Genomic DNA, 12,636 nt, shown 5'->3' on the forward strand with positions numbered 1-12,636 from the left:
AAGGCTAAATGTGGTCTGGAGTACAGTCAAGTATAGGAGTCACTGTTGGAAGGGAAGATTATTTGGTAATTGTATGTAGGTATATCTGAGTTAGAGTCATCTCCTGCAGCCCCATTTTCACATTCCATGTGAACCTCTTGAGATTGTTCCAGAATTTCAGATCTATGTCTGCGGGTCTTGTGAACCTGTGTGTAGGTAGATTGTTTACCTGTGATAATCTTTAGTCATCTTGTAGGTGCATATTTGTTTGTGCATTTAGGAGCAACATTATGGATGGTTTGAAAAGTACAACAGTTGATATTATATGTTATTCTCTTTGCAACAGGGAGCCAGTTGAGGTATTTCAGGACTGGTGAATTTGGCCCCAGGGCGTGAGTGCCAAAATACATCTAGCTGCTTTATTTTGGATGGATTGCAGTTGGCTTAGGTAGTGTTTGTTTAGTCTTATATAGAGACTAATAGAATAGCCTAGGCAAGAGAGTTCAGAGGCTCTGGTCAAATCCATTTCCTGTGTCATTTCCAAGTAGGGGGGGGAATTCTCCTGTGGGAGTGGAGCTGGAAGTGTGATTTCTTGTCTAGCAGGTCTAGTTGTGGTCATACTGAGATTGTGATCTCAATAATGTCACCAAGATGTTTTGCCTATTCTGACAGGTTGGGTGCCATACCCATGAGGGGCAACATTTGAATGGTAGTGTTGCCATGGTTTGGACAGCAAAGAAGATCATCTCTGTTTTTGAGGAATTAAGGCAAAGACTGGTATTAATGGTGCAAGTCTAGATTTTATGGAGGACTTCAGTGATGCTACTTGTTGTTTTCAGGTTCTAGGTTTAATAGTTCCTGAGAATAACCTGCGTAAAATTGCACAGATTTTGAGAAGAGTTTGATAACATCTGCTAGGTATTTATTGTAATTATTCAATAGCCATGGGGATGAATACATCGCGGAGCAAGCCACACATTTCTTTTAGTTGAAGTCTCACATTTTAAGATCTAGGGTATGATAGTCAATTTAGTTTCTGATCCATTCCAATGCAGTACCATCTATTCACATCTGAACTGTTAATCTTTGTATACGTGTCTGATGTTTAACTGTAGAATAGGCAGCCAATACAACAATACATCTAGGGCTGTTGGTGTATTGCTGTCAAGTTCTTTCAGAATTTCCTCTTTCATGAAAAGGAGATTTGTTTCTGTACTACTGTTTGAGCAAAAACCAGAATTATATTCATGAAGTAGTAGATTCTCTTCACTGAAGAGTGCCAGTTGGGTGGCAGTTATATTTTCAGGATAAAGAGATGCAGGAAGATCACACAGGATCTAGTAATTAGTTTGAGAATAGGAAGGCAAGCAGGATGTTCACAAGCTAATGTGGTGTGCACCCCAAACGGGGTGCAAGAGGTAACACCAATATCTTGACAATAGGTAAAGTAATGATTGATAAGATATCTTTACCCTAATGGTATGGTATGGTAATGTTTATTTGTAAAGCACCTATACACAAGGCAAGTGTTTCAAGATGCTCAAGGAGGGAGGGACCAGGGGCAAAAAAACAACAGTCAGTCAGAGCCCTTGAATTTCTGAATGATGCAAGTATTCACAGGAAAAGTACGTGCATATAATACAATTAACAGTGAAGATAACAGCAAATAGGTCTGACAATGATTCTCTAGTTTTTCCAAGTGCGTTGAGGCTCCACCATGCAGGGAGGAGAGATAGGGAAGATAGATAGATGATCTTCCGGCATGGTTCGTTCAGATTGTGCAAGTGTACAGACAGTGCAGGAGAAGGGAGGGGCAAGTGTGAGGAGGACAAGTGCAGGGGGGGGGGTCAAGTGCACCCAGCCAGGTAAAAACTGGGGTAAGTGCTGAGAGATGCTACTCTCATGGGTCATTGACCAAGTGCAGTAGAGATGATGCAAGTGAAGGCCTAGAGGCAGTGCAAGAGGACTGGCAAGGGTGCCAGGGACCTGTGAGACTCTGAGGTACACCCGGCTTCTAGTCAGCAAGCTGTGTGGAAAAAGAGGGAGAGAGGGATAGAGCAGAGAGAGAGGTTAGCAGGTTACAGGGAGAGAGAAGGAAGAGGGGAGGAATGTCTTAGGGAGTTTCTGGAAATTAAGGAGATCAGGATCAAGACGGAGGGCGGCAGGGAGGCTATTCCAGAGGTAGGCCCCTGCTGAGGATAAAGATCTCCCTCCAAATCTCTGCTTGGAGAACCGGCTCACACGCGGAAGGTTGGCGGTAGATCAGTGGAGGGCTCGGGAAGCACAGTATTTAGGTAGGCATTGTCACAAATAGGAAGGTTCCAGGCCCCAAAAGGCCTTGTGGACAATGCAGAGGGTCTTAAACTTGATCCTCTCAGCCACGGGGAGTGAGTGGAGGGATTTCAGCTCCAGAGTGATGCAGTCCCTGGGCTTGAGGCCAAGGGTAAGTCTCACGGTTCTGTTCAGGATGAGTTGCAGAGGGCGCAAAGCAGAGTCAGGGAGGCTGAGAAAGAGACTGTTGCAATAGTCCAGCCTTGAGAGAAAAAGGGCTTTGGAGACAGTGAGCTGCTGGCGGAAGGTGAGAAAAGGAAGGGTACCTCTGAGGAGGTGCAGTACATAGTTGGACTTTTTAGAGATGTCCAAAATGTGAGTGGATAAGGAGAGAGTGGAGTCGAAGAGGACCCGAAGGGTTTTTGCCTCACAGGTGAGTGCGGGCGCAGGGCCAATGGAGGCCGGCCAGAGAGAGAGTGGGAAAGGGGAAGCAGGAGTCCAGATGCAAATGATGTCAGCCTTACTGGCGTTGAGGCAGAGGTCATTAGCAGCACATCGTGACTGAATTGCGGACAATCAGATATGAGCAAGGTAGAGGAGATGGCTGAGGGTAGCCTGAAGCAGAGTTGCGTGTTATCCACATAAAACTGGAAGTTAGAGATGAAAGTGGCAATCACACGTGCCAAGGCAGCCATGTAGACATTGAAGAACCAGGGGGATAAGTTAGAAACTGGGGAATGCCACAGTGACAGTAGAGATAAACGGCCCAAGTTCCACCTGGTATGGGTGGTCAGAAAGGAAGGAGGTTAACCACGTCAAAGCCTGACCTGTGATTCCCAGGGTGTCACAGAGACGTGCAATCAGTATGTTGTGGTTTACTGTGTCAAAGGCAAATGAGAGGTCAAGAAGAATGAGGACAGAGGGTGTGTTAGTGTCAAGAGTTGAGAGCAAGTCTTCACGGGTGTTCAGAAGAGTGATGGATCGACTCAATGTTGTTCTTAATGGTTTAGGAGGGGTAGAGATCCACCTGTTTGGATGAGGCCTTCATAGACCAGACTTGTCTGGGGACCTCATCACGTGTGATGGGAGTGAGAGAAGAGAGGAGAAGTGGTGGAGGCGCTAAGGGAGGCTCAAGAGGTGTTGATGTATGATGTGGTGTGAAAGTGAGAGAGGAAAGGATGTCTTGGGTTTTTGCATTGAAGAGTGCTGCCATGGCTGAGCAAAGGTCCTGGGTGGTTGTGACGGAAGAGGAGGCTGCAGCAGGATTGGCCAGTTCCTTATAGACTTTGAAAAGTTTGGCTGTGTTGTTTGATGTTGCGGTGATGGAGTCTTAAATGAAGACTCTTTTCTTGGTGTGGATGCAGAGACGATATTGCCTTTGAAGGAGGCAGCAGGCCAGTTTGTCAGAGGATCTGCCTGACGAACTCCATTTCCACTCAGCTGCCCTACACTTGCGTTTAAGGGCAGCCAGATCAGAGTTGTACTAAGAGTTGCACTTTTTGGAAGGCTTCAGTCAGACCCTCATGACAGGGGCAAGAATATCAAGGGTGTTAGAGATAGATAGATTTAAGGTAGCGAGGGCTGTGTCAGGGTGTGAGTCTGCGGCAGGAGTAGGAGGTGGCGAGTAGGTGGAGGCAAAGGCAGCTGCTGTCACTGAATTCATGGGTCTGGTGACTTTGAATCCGAGTGGCCGCAGAGGGTGTGCCGATGTAAGAAGAGAGGAGAGGTTCAAGTGTGAAGAGAGAAGACAGTGGTCTGTCCACGAAAGAGAGGTAGTGAGAGGGGTAGAGAGAGGGATGTCGGAAGAGATAAGAGCATCCAGAGTGTGGCCTGCTGTGTGCGTGGGGCCCGAGGGTAATATGGAGTGGGAGAGTGAATCTCATAGGTTGCGGAAAAGACCTGAGAAGTCAGGAGAGTCCAGATGGCTGTTGAGGTCACCCAGAAGGAGGAGTTGTGAGAAGGAAGAGAGTAGAGAGGAGGCCAGGTCAGCCCATTCTGAGAGGAAAAGAGTGGACTGGCTTGGTGGCCGATAGAAGGTGGCCAAAAGGAGAGAAGATTTAGGAGAGAGGGAGAGCCTGCAGACTAGTCACTCGAAGGAGGAGTAGTCCTGAGTGGGGATGAGGACACAGGTATCCATTCTGAGAAGATCAATGCTACTCCCCCTCCTAACCATTGGTCCTGGGCACAGAGAGGATCTTGTATCCTTCAGGGAAGAGTGTGTCAAAGCTCATGACAAAGCTGTCCTTGAACCATGTCTCTGTGATGGCCGAGGACATCTAGATCCATGCGTTCAAGGAGGTTGCAGATATCAGCTGAGTGTTTGACAGCAGAGCAAGAGTTAAGCGTGGCAATATGGAGCAGCTTGCCATATTTGAAGGTCTTCCGCGGGGGGGGGGTGCAGGGGACGGGATAGAGTAGGGTGGCGGAGGAGCCAAGGCCGACAAGGAAGCCAGGACAGTGGGGTAAGGAAAGGGCGCCTGTGCAGAGGAGGAGGAAGGCACAGCAGGCAGAGGAGGCTGTGCAGAGGATAATGTGATGAATTGCCATCACACATATATATATAGATAGCCCTCCAAATTCTACCATGATTGGGAAATGCAAATTCCATGACTAATGCTTTATTTTATTTCTTAAATAATTTCACTCATGACTAACATCTTGATTTATTTTAGTGCTTTGAGACCTCTTGGTGTCTAGCGCTAAATAAGAAATTCATTATTATTATTATTTTCCAATCACAAATTCCAAACATGCTGGGCTGAGCGGGTGACTGCATGCTGCTCCAAACGGTATTCAGACCCTCCGTGGGCCTTGTTTTTCAAATTGTTGGTTGTTCCTTATTTTCACCTCTGTGTGTGCTCCCCTTGCCCCCTCTCCCCTTTCCGTGGTCTTTGTTGCTGTTCCCTCCCTCCTTGCTGCCTCCCAGCACACCCACCCCACCCTGATTGGCTGCTGTGTGTCCTGGGCCAAGCTAGGTAGCCTAGCAGTTCACTGCACTCACCACTTCCATGCTGTGCTGAGCGGGTGACTGCAGGCTGTTCCAAACGGTATTCAGACCTTCCGTGGGCCTTGTTTTTCAAATTGTTGGTTGTTCCTTATATTTCCGTCTGTGTGTGCTCCCCCTTCCCCCTCTCCTCTTCCTTGGTCTTCATCGCTGTTCCCTCCCTCCTTCCCGCCTACCAGCCCTCCCACCCTGATTGGCTGTTGTGTCTCCAAGGCCAAGCTAGGTAGCCTAGCAGTTCACCACACTCGTCACTTCCATGCTGGGCTGAGCGGGTGACTGCAGGCTGCTCCAAACGGTATTCAGACCCTTGGTGGGCCTTGTTTTTCAAATTGTTGGTTGTTCCTTATTGTCCCCTCTGTGTGTGCTCCCCCTGCCCCCTCTCCCCTTCTGTGGTCTTCGTCGCTGTTCCCTCCATCCCTCGCACCTCCCAGCCCTACCACCCCACCCTGATTGACACACCCTCCTCCTCCTCATTACAGGCGCAACCAGGGCAGCCCCTACCCAGCAGCCCCACGGCTAAGGGCCCCTAAGGCAAAGGGCGGCTCCCACTGTTGCGGCTCCTGTTGTGCCTGCAGGTGTCCGCAGGGGACGCCAGTTAGCCATCCAGGCTAGTCCCACAGGCTTCCTTGCTTACCCCCCATCCACCTTCAGACTCTGAAACTCCTCATGTTACAATATGCACTGGATCAGTATTTAAAAAGTGCCTTGTGAAAACTAGGCCTTTTCTCCCCCCTTTCAGGATTCTCAAACTTAGGTGTGTTTCTCCCCGTGTTGTTATAATATGCATTGTAACAGTATTTAAAAATTGCATTGTGAAAAGTAGGCCTTTTCTCCCCCCCTTTCAGGATTCTCAAACTTAGGTGTGTTTCTCCCCGTGTTGTTATAATATGCACTGTATTAGTTTTTAAAAATTGCATTGTGAAAACTAGGCCTATTCTCCCCCCTTTCAGGATCCTGAAACTTAAGTGTGTTTCTTCCTGTGTTGTTATAATATGCACTGTATCAGTATTAAGTATTAAGAAATTTCAATGTGAAAACTTGGCCTTGTCTCTTCTCAAACTTAGGTGTGTCTTCTCACCTGTCTTAAAAATTTGCATTTTGTGAGCTCTTTAATCCTGAGTGTCATCGTCTTGTCCTATTGCTCAACTTGTTTGCCTCTTGCTGTCTTGTCTGCCTACTCTAGTGTCCTTAGCTAGTGTCTACCCCTCTCCTTCCACCCCCCTCCTCTCCCACCTACTCTGTGGTGCTCTCTGTCTCTCCTATCTTTTCTAACTGCTTCTCTATTGACTATCCTGCTCTCCTCACTAAATCTGGTAGGAATAAGTTTAAAAAGGACATCCAGGCCTCCCTATCGCTGACACCTACACCAGTGCCTCCTCCAAGGAAACTCTCACCGACATCCTCTTTGTCATGCCTTCACCAGACCTATGGACCCTTCATATGGTCTCTGTGCTCTCTCCTTTCTCCTCTTCTCCCATTAATGGTGGCACCCGTTGGGACGCCCTCCTGACCTCCTTCCATTCCTCTAAGGTCATCATTAATGTTTACTCTAATGGGAACGTCTTGGTCCAAGGCCCTCAGGCCAACCTTCACCTCTTTGATAGACGCTTTCCGCGCCTCAACAACTTCCTTTCTTCTCCTGCTGTCCCCTCTCCCCTTTCCTTGACTACCTCGCCTCCCCCTTCTGCCTCCATCTTGGCTACCTTGACTTACCCCTCCCTCTCTGCCCCCTCTCGGGCTCCTTCTACACCTCAGCAGGGCGTACCTTTGATTTGTACCCAACCCGGAAGTCCTTGAAGGATGGCAACCTTCTCCATATTGCCACTCTTAACTTTCCCTCTAATGTCAAACACTCCTCTGATATCTGCCGCCTTCTGGAAGAACTTGACCTCAATGCCCTCGGTCTCACCGAGACATGGTTCACGGCCAGCTCTGTCACTAGCTTTGACATGCTCCTACCTGATGGCTACAAGTTCCTCTCCTCACCCAGGTCCAACTGCTCTGGTGGGGTGTAGCCCTGATCTTCCCCGAGTGGATTCCTGCCTCTGTCACTACTACACAGGCCTACTCCTCTTTTGAATGCATCATCTGCAGGCTCTCTCTCTCCCCTAGCCATTGCCTTACTGTGGCTACTATCTTTCGGCCACCTGATCAGATCTCCTCCTTCCTCTCTGAATGGGCAAACCTCTCCTCCTCACTCCTGGCCTCAACCTCTCACCTCCTCTTTCTTGAAGACTTCAACATCCACCTGAAATGCCTCCTGTCCTCCCTCTGGACTCTTTTGTGACCTCTGCGACTCTCTCACACTCACTATCCTCCCCTCTGGCCCGACTCACTCTGCAGGGCACACTCTGGATGTTCTGTCAGACCTTCCCCTCTCTGTCCCTCTCTCCACTCCTCTCTCCTGGAGTGATCACTTTCTCCTATCCTCCCACCTCACCTTCCCTACCCCTCAGGCCAAGCCACCTCTATCACTGCCACCCACCTTCTTGGTCATCTGACCCATGAAGTGTGTGTCAGCTGAGGCTTTCGCCAACACCCTCTTACCCCCCCTACCCCTTTGGCTGACTCTCACACTGACACAGCCCTTTCCACGCTCCACTCTGCTATATCTGATACTCTTGATATCCTTGCTCCTGTCATGAGAATCCACCTGAAGCACAAAGCCAAGTGTAACTCCTGGCACGACTCAGACATCGTCACACTAAAACGCAAGTGCAGGGTGGCCAAGAGGAAATGGCGTGCTTCATGTACATCCTCTAACAAACTGGCCTGCCGCCTGCTGCAAGGGCAATACCGGCTCTCTGTCCTAACCAAGAAGAGTGCTCATCTCCTAGCCCACATCTCTACGGCATCTAACAACTCGGCTGAACTCTTTAAAATCTGCAAGGAACTGGCCAATCCTGCTGCAGTCTCTAACTCTCCTGTCCCTTCCCAGGCCCTCTGCACGGCACTGGCTTCATACTTCATCTCTAAAACTCAGGACATCCTGTCCTCACTCTCCTCCTATCCCCTCCCTCACCCTACTCCCTGCTCTTCCTCTGGCCTTTCTGCAGCCACCTCCCCACCCCTCCTTCTCTGCCTTTCTGCTGGTCTCCGCAGAGAGCTTTCTAGACAAGTCCGATCTATGAAAGTCGCGTCGAAACAGGTGCACCCCTGTTCCTCCAAAACTATCAAGGACCACATCAACTCCCTGGATCCTGCCCTGGCTGATTTCTGCAATCACTCCCTTGTCCACCCTCTTCTTAAGCAACCCTCTCACGACCCCTCCTACCTGGCTAACTATCGCCTAATCTCCATCACTCCCTTCTTGGGCAAGCTCCTGGAGAAACTGGTCATCAACCAGCTTAATTTCCACACTGAATCTGTTGGTTGTTTTCATGACCATCAGTCTGGCTTCAGAGTTGCCAAAAGCACGGAAACTGCTCTCTTGAACATCCGTGAAGACCTGCTCTCCAACCTTGACTCTAACACTCCTTGCGTCCTCATGTTACTTGATCTCTCTTCTGTCTTTGACACTGTTAATCATGCCATCCTGCTCAACCGTCTCGGTGATAACCTGGGTATCACTGGTCAGGCTCTGGCATGACTGACTTCTTTCCTCTCTGACCAACCCTCCCAGGTCCAAATTGGGTCCTTCTTCTCCGCTATCTTTTTCTCTACCTGTGGTGTCCCCCAGGGGTGTAACCTATCTCCCTGGCTGTTCAACCAATACCTGGCACTCCTTGCCCACTGCATCACCGATCTCTGCCCCAACTTTCAGTGCTATGCGGATGATAGCCAGCTCATTGTCAGGCTATCCTTGGCCTCCTCCTCTCGTTCCTTCATCTCTGACTGTCTCTCTGCTATCCAGGAGTGGTGTGCCGCCAATGACCTCTGCTTTAATGCCAGTAAGACTGAGATTCTCCTCATTGGCACACCCGCTCCCTTCTTCCCTGTAGCTCTCTGGCCGGCCTCTCTTGGCCCTCTTCCTGCTGCCACCTGCAAGGCTAAAAACCTCGGGGTCATCTTCAACTCCACACTTTCCTTCTCTCTTCACATCTCCGACATCTATAAGAAGTCATACTACCAGCTGCACCTCCTCAGAGGTATTCTCCCTTTCCTCTCCTTCCCCCAGAAGCTCACTGTCTCCAGATCTCTGGTTCTCTCTAGGCTGGACTATTGCAACAGCCTCTTTCTAAATCTGCCTGCTTCTGATCTCCGCCCTCTGCAACTTATCCAGAACAGGACTGCAAGTCTTGTCCTTGGCCTCAAGCCCAGGGATCGTTTCCTTCCAAGACTGAAGTCTTTGCACTGGCTCCAGTGGCTGCGAGGATTAAGTTCAAAACCCTCTGCATCATCCACAAGGCCTTCTGGGGCCTGGGGCCTCAATACCTTCAACTCTCTCTTCCTAAATATCTTCCTTCTCAGGCTCTTTGCTTATCCACCTCCAACTCCCTCAGGGTCAGTCGCTTCTCCAAGCAACGAGTTGGTGGAGATCTCTTTCCTTGGCTGGTGCCTCCCTCTGAAACAGCCTCCCTGCCTCCCTTAAACTTGAGGAGAACCATCTCCGGTTCCGGAAGCACCTCAAAACCTTTCTCTTTGCTTCTGCTTTTTCTCCTCCTCTCCTCTGCTGACCTCCTGGCTGTAACTGGAACTGCACTGGCTACCCGGACACCTTCTGATCTCGGGCCCAGGACCCTCCCCCACCAGTGTCACACACCTGCACTGCCCACCCAACAACCTCCGCACTGGGGAACTGTTTCTGTATTCCTACAGTCCCCCTACCAGGCCTTGACACCTGATGTCTGCACTTACCCATGCACTTGCCACATGCTGGCCGTTATTTACTTATTGTTATCATCTTTTGCCATGTACTGCACTGTCCCTGCCCCCTTTCCATGCACTTGCCCGATCTGAATGACACCTGGCCTAGTAGGATTCTTTGTCCGTCCTCCCTTTGTTCCCCTCTCTTGCCTTGTCGCGCCTTGTAACACTTGTGTATAGGCACGTTATAAATGCCATATCAAATCATATCATATCACATCAAGATCAACAGCCTTAGATACCTGTGCTTAGTTATGGCACCTTCTCTTAATTCTGGTGTCCATAATTAATACGTCTGCTAGAAGAGATTTTAAAGAAAATAGAAATCACATTCCTTTTAAAATAGGACTCAAAGTGATCTGGCCAATCATACATAAGTACAGCATGTGTGCAACGGTCAGTCCAACATTAAAGCACTAACAATTGTATCCCTTGATTCAGAGCTTCCTTTCCCTCCTGCTCCCTCCCTGTTCCCCCTTCTTCTCGCTAACATTGCCAATATCCCCGCATTCCTTACTTTCTGGGCCCCTTCTCTTGTTCCCCACATCCCGCTCCCCCTCCCAACTATCCCTTCCACATTGCGGACTCCACCCTCCTCTCATCCCCATCTTCCCCAGGTCTTGTAATATTTTTGTGGGCAGCCTCTGTTTTTTTTGTACAATACTTGGTCCCACTTCTTTATTATATACATCCCATATCTCCATGTTGCAATAGTTGGGGCCCAGGCTCATCAACTTCTCTGCTATAGCACATTTAGGCACTATGCATTCTATATTTAGGAAGCTCTTGTTATATCTGCCAGCCTCCTCCTCCCTCCAGATCCCGAGCAATGCTCTCTTAGGCTACAAGCATAGTGGCCTCTCCCAGGCAGGGGTGTCATTTGGGGGTCACCACGGAACCCTGTGGTCTCCCCTGCTACCTCTAAAAAAGAGTATACAAAAAAAGATGTCTTTTTTTTTACATTCAAGCTCTTAGGTTGTGGCCAGTGCCATGTGGCTCTTGTTTCTGGAGTGGCTGGAATATATGTTTAGGCCTCTTAAAAAACTTAGGGGGTTCCACAAGTGCAACACTTTGAGCAGTGACCCTAAACAAGAAAGAATGGGAATAACAAATGTTTTGTCTTTCTGGAATTCTATACAACAATTGCTACACTCATTAAAGGGGTGAAATGTCAGGTTTTATTGTTTCCCTTGATGTCACTTTGTGGGGTGGGGCCAAAGGACAGCACTTCCTGTGATGTCATCAGAGGTCAATGGTCATGTGATGTCACTTCTTCTACCCCTGGCATTTTGGTGTAATGACAGCCCTTCCCCCAGGCCCCTTCTACTTCTCGCTGTACCCTCCCCCAAATTCTCTGCAGTTTTGGCATTGCCATACCATGTGAATGTAGGTCCCTCTGTGGGCCTTGCACTTAGGGCAAGTAACATCCTCCCCTTTACCCATCCTCCTAGTATTAGACCCTATGCAGATATTTGAACTGAATCATCCTCAAGCGAACTGAAATTGTCACTTTCCTGGGGTACTTTAATTCCTTCCTCCAGTCATCCTCATCTATGTCTCCCAGATCCTTCACCCATCTCTCCTTCAAGTCTTCTATTTGTACCGTCGAGTTGAAATGTAGTGCCTTATATATGGTCGATATGTGCTTTTCCTTAATCTCCCTGTCCAGAACATTGCATTCGATTGGGGAGGCCTGCAGAATCACTTTCCGTCCAATCATTTGCGACTCTAGAGCATGACTGAGCTGCAGGAATCTGTAGTGATCCTGTCTGTTCAGCCCCCATTCTTCCCTCAATACCTGAAAGGGCCAAACACCCCATTCTTCACTACATCCCAAGCTGTCCTAATGCCTTTGCTTCTCCACTCCCCTTCCCATCGCAGGTGATGGATTCCCACTATAAGCCTTTTCCCCCAGATCCTAGCTGCTAACAGGAGTTTCTTCTCCCATCCTATAAACCCTATTGAGAATCCCCCACCTGTATCACCTGTGGAGTGTGTTGGGAAACACAGAATAATCTGGGCAGTGTCACCATTTTATATAGTGTAACCCCGTCCATCAGAGAGATCCACTGTTGGACATTTTGATCAAACCTTCTGATTGCTGGACAAAGATTTAGTTAGACAAAGGACTTCTCATCTTTTTGAACTAACAACCCCAGGTAACAAAATCCAGTCTCATCCATTTGAAGTGGTGGGTACAGTCTCCAGTTTCTTCCCCCTATTCCACTGGGTAGTGGATGGCTTTATCCCAATTAATTTTCAAGCTGGAGTATGATCCAAATTCCTCAAAGATGGTCATAATTCTTGGCACTGATCTCTCCGGATTAGTACAGCAGGATATCATCTGCATACAACAAAATCTGCTCTGCCCTTCCCCCTAGCCATATGAATCCTGACAGCTCTGGGTACCCCCTGATCCATTCTGCTAGAGGCGCCATCGCTAGAGTAAATGACACTGGGCCATCAATCCATTGTATAACGCATGCCCTCAGCATATGAAGCTCTCTCTAAAACCCATGCTCTTCAGAACCGCCAGCAGATAAACCCGCTAGGTGGAGTTGAATGCTTTCTGGCCA

The 12,636-nt window shown here is 48.8% G+C and overlaps 1 protein-coding gene across 1 annotated transcript in view; it reads right to left on the reverse strand.

Annotated features, from left to right (window-relative positions):
• The window catches only part of NPSR1 (neuropeptide S receptor 1), a 1,079,007-nt gene that overhangs the window by 828,850 nt on the left and 237,521 nt on the right, over window positions 1-12,636 (reverse strand). The window lies entirely within an intron of this gene.

The sequence above is a fragment of the Ambystoma mexicanum genome, chromosome 5p (assembly GCF_040938575.1).
Source record: "Ambystoma mexicanum isolate Mex_15411 chromosome 5p, UKY_AmexF1_1, whole genome shotgun sequence".
NCBI lineage: Eukaryota > Metazoa > Chordata > Amphibia > Caudata > Ambystomatidae > Ambystoma > Ambystoma mexicanum.